This window comes from Capricornis sumatraensis, chromosome X (assembly GCF_032405125.1).
Source record: "Capricornis sumatraensis isolate serow.1 chromosome X, serow.2, whole genome shotgun sequence".
Taxonomy (NCBI): domain Eukaryota; kingdom Metazoa; phylum Chordata; class Mammalia; order Artiodactyla; family Bovidae; genus Capricornis; species Capricornis sumatraensis.
Genome location: NC_091092.1, coordinates 38,304,366 through 38,310,192, shown reverse-complemented (window position 1 = coordinate 38,310,192; position 5,827 = coordinate 38,304,366). Strand labels below are relative to the sequence as shown.

Here is a 5,827-nt window from a genome sequence, read left to right as displayed (position 1 = left end):
CTTAACGTACTCCTTCTCCTATTTGGAACCAGTCTGTTGTTCCATGTCCAGTTCTAACTGTTGCTTCCTAACCTGCATACAGATTTCTCAGGAGGCAGGTAAGGTGGTCTGGTATTAGCATCTCTTTAAGGATGTTCCACAGTTTGTTGTGATCCACACAGTCAAAGGCTTTGGCATAGTCAATAAAGCAGAAATAGATGTTTTTCTGGAACTTTGTTGCTTTTTCAGTAATCCAGTGCATGTTGGCAATTTAGTCTCTGGTTCCTCTGCCTTTTCTAAATTCAGCTTGAACATCTGGAAGTTCACAGTTCACGTAGTGTTGAAGCCTGGCTTGGAGAATTTTGAGCATTACTTTGCTAGCATGCGAGATGAGTGCAATTGTGCAGCAGTTTGGGCATTCTTTGGCATTGCCTTTCTTTGGCATTGGAATGAAAACTGACCTTTTCCAGTCCTGTGGCCACTGCTGAGTTTTCCAAATTTGCTGGCATATTGAGTGCAGCACTTTCACAGCAGCATCTTGTAGGATTTGAAATAGCTCAACTGGAATTCCATCACCTCCACTAGCTTTGTTCGTAGTAATGCATCCTAAGGCCCACTTGACTTCGCACTCCAGGGTGTCTGGCTCTAGGTGAGCAGTCACACTACCATTGTTATCTGGGTCATGAAGACCTTTTTATATAGTTCTGTGTATTCTTACCACTTCATCTTAATTTCTTCTGCTTCTGTTAGGTCCATACCATTTTTGTCCTTTTTTGAGCCCATCTTTGCATGAAATGTTCCCTTGGTATCTCTTATTTTCTTGAAGAGATCTCTAGTCTTTCCCATTCTATTGTTTTCCTCTTTGCATTGATCACTGAAGAAGGCTTTCTTCTCTCTCTTCGCTGTTCTTTGGAACTCTGCATTCAAATGGGTGTATCTTTCATTTTTCCTTTGCCTTTCACTTCTTTTCTTTTCATAGCTATTTGTAAGGTCTGCTCAGACAACCATTTTTCCTTTTTGCATTTCTTTTTCTTGGTGATGGTCTTGATCCTTGTCTCCTGTACAATGTCACGAACATCTGTCCATAGTTCTTCAGGCACTCTATCAGACCTAATCCCTTGAAGCTATTTCTCACTTGTAGGGATTTGATTTAGGTCATACTTGAATGGTCTAGTGGTTTTCCCTGCTGCTGCTGCTGCTAAGTCACTTCAGTCGTGTCCGACTCTGTGCGACCCCAGAGACGGCAGCCCACCAGGCTCCCCCGTCCCTGGGATTCTCCAGGCAACAACACTGGGGTGGGTTGCCATTTCCTTCTCCAATGCATGAAAGTGAAAAGTGAAAGTGAAGTCACTCAGTCGTGTCCGACTCCTAGTGACCCCATGGACTGCAGCCTACCAGGCTCCTCCGTCCATGGGATTTGCCAGGCAAGAGTACTGGAGTGGGATGCCATTGCCTTCTCTAGTGATTTTCCCTACTTTCTTCAATTTAAGTCTGAATTTGGCAACAAGGAGTTCATGATCTGAGCCACAGTCAGCTCCCGGTCTTGTTTTTGCTGACTGTATAGAGCTTCTCCATCTTTGGCTGCAAAGAATATAATCAATCTGATTTCGGTATTGACCATCTGGTGATGTCCACGTGTAGAGTCTTCTCTTGTGTTGTTGGAAGAGAGTGTTTGCTATGACCAGTGCGTTCTCTTGGCAAAACTCTATTAGCCTTTGCCCTGTTTAATTTTGTACTCCAAGGTCAAATTTGCCTGTTACTCCAGGTGTTTCTTGACTTCCTATTTTTGCATCCCAGTCCGCTATAGTGAGATGGACATCTTTTGGGGGTGTTAGTTCTAGAAGGTCTTGTAGGTCTTCATAGAACCGTTCAACTTCAGCTTCTTCAGCATTACTGGTCGGGGCATAGACTTGGATTACTGTGATTGAATGGTTTGCCCTGGAAACGAACAGAAATCATTCTGTCATTTATGAGATTGCATCCAAGTACTGCATTTCAGGCTCTTTTGTTGTCTCTGATGGCTACTCCATTTCTTTTAAGGGATTCTTGCCCGCAGCAGTAGATATAATGGTCATCTGAGTTAAATTCACCCATTCCAGTCCACTTTAGTTTGGTGATTCCTAAAATGTTGATGTTCACTCTTGCCATTTCCCATTTGACACCTATAATTTGCCTTGATTCATGGACCTAACATTCTGTGTTCCTATGCAATACTGCTCTTTACAACATCAGACTTTACTTCCATCACCAGTCACATCCACAACTGGGTATTGTTTTTGGTTTGCTTTGTTTTAGCAATAAAGAATCTGCTTGCAATGCCAGATCCACAGGAGACTTGAGTTCAATCCCTGGGTGGGGAAGATACCCTGGAGAAGGGCATGGCAACTCATCCAGTATTCTGGCCTGGAGAATCTCACATACAGAGGAGCCTGGCAGCCTATAGTTCATGGGGTCATAAAGAGTCAGATACCACTGAAGTGATTTAGCACTCGGAGGGGAAAAAGACTGTAGACTAAACAGGATGGGTGAGAGGTAAAAGACAAAAGTTTAAGAAGAAGTGTCCATTAAAAGCAAGTTAAAAAAAAAGAAGACAGGAGGGAGGAAGGAGAGACAAAGGAAGTGAGGAAGAGAAGCTAGAGAGAGGGGTGGGAGGGATGGAAGGCAACAAAACAGAGACACAGTGAATGAGCAAGTAAAAACAGACAAAAGGAATAAAAACAAAAAGAAGGACAAGGAAAAAAAAACAAGTTTAAAATGAATAGGACAGTAAAAGAGTAAATGGGACAGAAAAAGTAAAATAAGAAGAGAAAGAATTGAAAAAGGAGCAAGTAAGAAAATCAAGTGCAATGTGGGTGGGGGAAGTTTTGAAATGTCACTGAAAAAGAGAGATGAGGATGACTTGAAATCTAGATAGTAGATATACAGATAAGACTCTAAAGAGGAAAAGCCAGTGAAAAAGTTAGGACAGAAAAGAGAGATGGAAGAAGAGAGAAAAAAGCTTAAAGAGTAAGTGAGCAAAGTATAAATGGGGAAGAGCAAATCAGTTTAAAAATATAGTAAAATAAAGGTAGATGATTGATAGATAGACATGGACTAAAAATGACAGTCAGTTCAGTTCAGTCACTCAGTCATGTCTGACTTCGCAACCCCATGAACCACAGCATGCCAGGCCTCCCTGTCTATCACCAACTCCTGGAGTCTACTCAAACTCATCTCCATTGAGTCGGTGATGCCACCTAACCATCTCATCCTCTGTTGTCCCCTTCTCCACCTGCCTTCAATCTTTCCCAGCATCAGGGTCTTCTGAAATGAGTCAGTTCTTCCCATCAGGTGGCCAAAGTATTGGAGTTTCAGTTTCAACATCAGTCCTTCCAGTGAACACTCAGGACTGATTTCCTTTAGGATGGACTGGTTGGATCTCCTTGCAGTCCAAGGGACTCTCAAGAGTCTTTTGCAACACCACAGTTCAATAGCATCAACTCTTGGGTTCTCAGCTTTCTTTATAGTCCAACTCTCACATCCATACATGACCACTGGAAAAACCATAGCCTTGACTAGACACACCTTTATTGACAAAGTCATGTCTCTGCTTTTTAATGTGCTGTCTATGTTGGTCATAACTTTTCTTCCAAGGAGTAAGAGTCTTAATTTCATGGCTGCAGTCACCATCTGCAGTGATTTTGGAGCCCAGAAAAATAAAGTCAGCCACTGTTTCCACTGTTTCCCCATCTATTTGCCATGAAGTGATGGGACCAGATGCCTTGATCTTAGTTTTTTGAATGTTGAGCATTAAGGCAACTGTTCACACTCCTCTTTCACTTTCATCAAGAGGCTCTTTAGTTCTTCTTCACTTTCTGCCATAAGGGTGGTGTCATCTGAATATCTGAGGTTATTGATATTTTTCCCAGCAGTCTTGATTCCAGCTTGTGCTTCTTCCAGCCCAGCATTTCTCTGCATTTAAGTTAAATAAGCAGGATGACAGTATACAGCCTTAATGTACTCCTTTTCCTATTTGGAACCAGTCTGTTGTTCCATGTCCAGTTCTAACTGTTGCTTCCTGACCTGCATATAGGTTTCTCAAGATGCAGGTCAGGTGGTCTGGTATTCCCATCTCATTAAGCATGTTCCAGTTTGTTGTGATCCACACAGTCAAAGGCTTTGGCATAGTCAATAAAGCAGAAATAGATGTTTTTCTGGAACTCTTTCGCTTTTTCGATGATCCAGCGCATGTTGTCAATTTGATCTCTGGTTCCTCTGCCTTTTCTAAATCCAGCTTGAACATCTGGAAGTTCACGGTTCATGTACTGTTGAAGCCTGGCTTGGAGAATTTTGAGCATTACCTTACTAGCATGCGAGATGAGTGCAATTGTGCAGCAGTTTGGGCATTCTTTTGCTTTGCCTTTCTTTGGCATTGGAATGAAAACTGACCTTTTCCAGTCCTGTGGCCACTGCTGAGTTTTCCAAATTTGCTGGCATATTGAGTGCAGCACTTTCACAGCATCATCTTGTAGAATTTGAAATAGCTCAGCTGGAATTCCATCACCTCCACTAGCTTTGTTCGTAGTAATGCATCCTAAGGCCCACTTGACTTCACATTCCAGGGTGTCTGGCTCTAGGTGTGCAATCACACCATTGTGGTTATCTGGGTCATGAAGATCTTTTTTGTATAGTTCTGTGTCTTGCCACCTCTTCTTAATATCTTCTGCTTCTGTTAGGTCCATACCATTTCTGTCCTTTTTTGAGCCCATCTTTGCATGAAATGTTCCCTTGACATCTCTAATTTTCTTGAGATCTCTAGTCTTTCCCATTCTATTGTTTTCCTCTATTTCTTTGCATTGATCACTGAGGAAGGCTTTCTTATCTCTCCTTGCTATTCTTTGGAACTCTGCATTCAAATGGGTTTATCTTTCCTTTCCTCCTTTTCTTTTGGCTTCTCTTCTTTTCATAGCTATTTGTAAGGCCTCCTCAGACAGCCATTTTGCTTTTTGGCACTTTTTCTGGGAGATGGTCTTGATCACTGCCTCCTGTACAATGTCACGAACCTCATTCCATAGTTCATCAGGCACTCTGTCTATTAGATCTAGTCCTTTAAATCTATTTCTCACTTCCACTGTATAATCGTAAGTGATTTGATTTAGGTTATACCTGAATGGTCTAGTGGTTTTCTCTAGTATCTTCAGTTTAAGTCTGAATTTGGCAATAAGGAGTTCATGATCTGAGCCACAGTGCAAAAAGAATAGAAGGAACGTTGTGGGGGGGGGCGGGCGGAAGAGAAGAGAGAACAGTTTTAAATGAAGCAGTAAGAAAATCAAGTAAAATTCTATGTGGTGTGTTGCTGAGGTACAGCTAAAGTATAAAAACCAATAAAAAAAATACAGTAAAATGAAGATAGATGATTTGATGCCTAGATAAACACATAGGTATAGGTAGGACTTTAAAAAGAAGCCAATAAAAAAAGACAATACAGAAAAGAAAAGAGAGAAGAAGTAAAGAAGAGTGTGTTTAAACACTGGAGACACTGAGAGGAGAAGGAAGAAAGTGAAGGAGTAGAGGGCTTCCCTGGTGGCTCAGAGGATAAAGCGTCTGCCTGCCATGCAGGAGACCCAGGTTTGATCCCTGGGTTGGGAAGATCCCCTGGAGAAGGAAATGGCAACCCACTCCAGTATTCTTGCCTGGAGAATCCCATGGACAGAGGAGCCTGGTGGGCTACAGTCCATGCGGTCGCAAAGAGTTGGACATGACTGAGCGACTTCACTTTCAGAGAGGCTGCTATGACAGAGGGAACAGGCTGTTATGGGAGAAAGATAAGAAGGAGAAAAGTAATGAAGGACAAAGGAAAAGAGGGTGG

General features: G+C 42.2%; 1 non-coding gene across 1 annotated transcript; it reads left to right on the top strand.

Annotated features, from left to right (window-relative positions):
- Positions 1 to 5,535: 5,535 nt before the first annotated feature.
- Positions 5,536 to 5,607, top strand: TRNAG-GCC (transfer RNA glycine (anticodon GCC)). Its single transcript has one exon. It is a non-coding gene; the product is annotated as a tRNA-Gly (tRNA).
- The last annotated feature ends 220 nt before the right edge of the window (positions 5,608 to 5,827 follow it).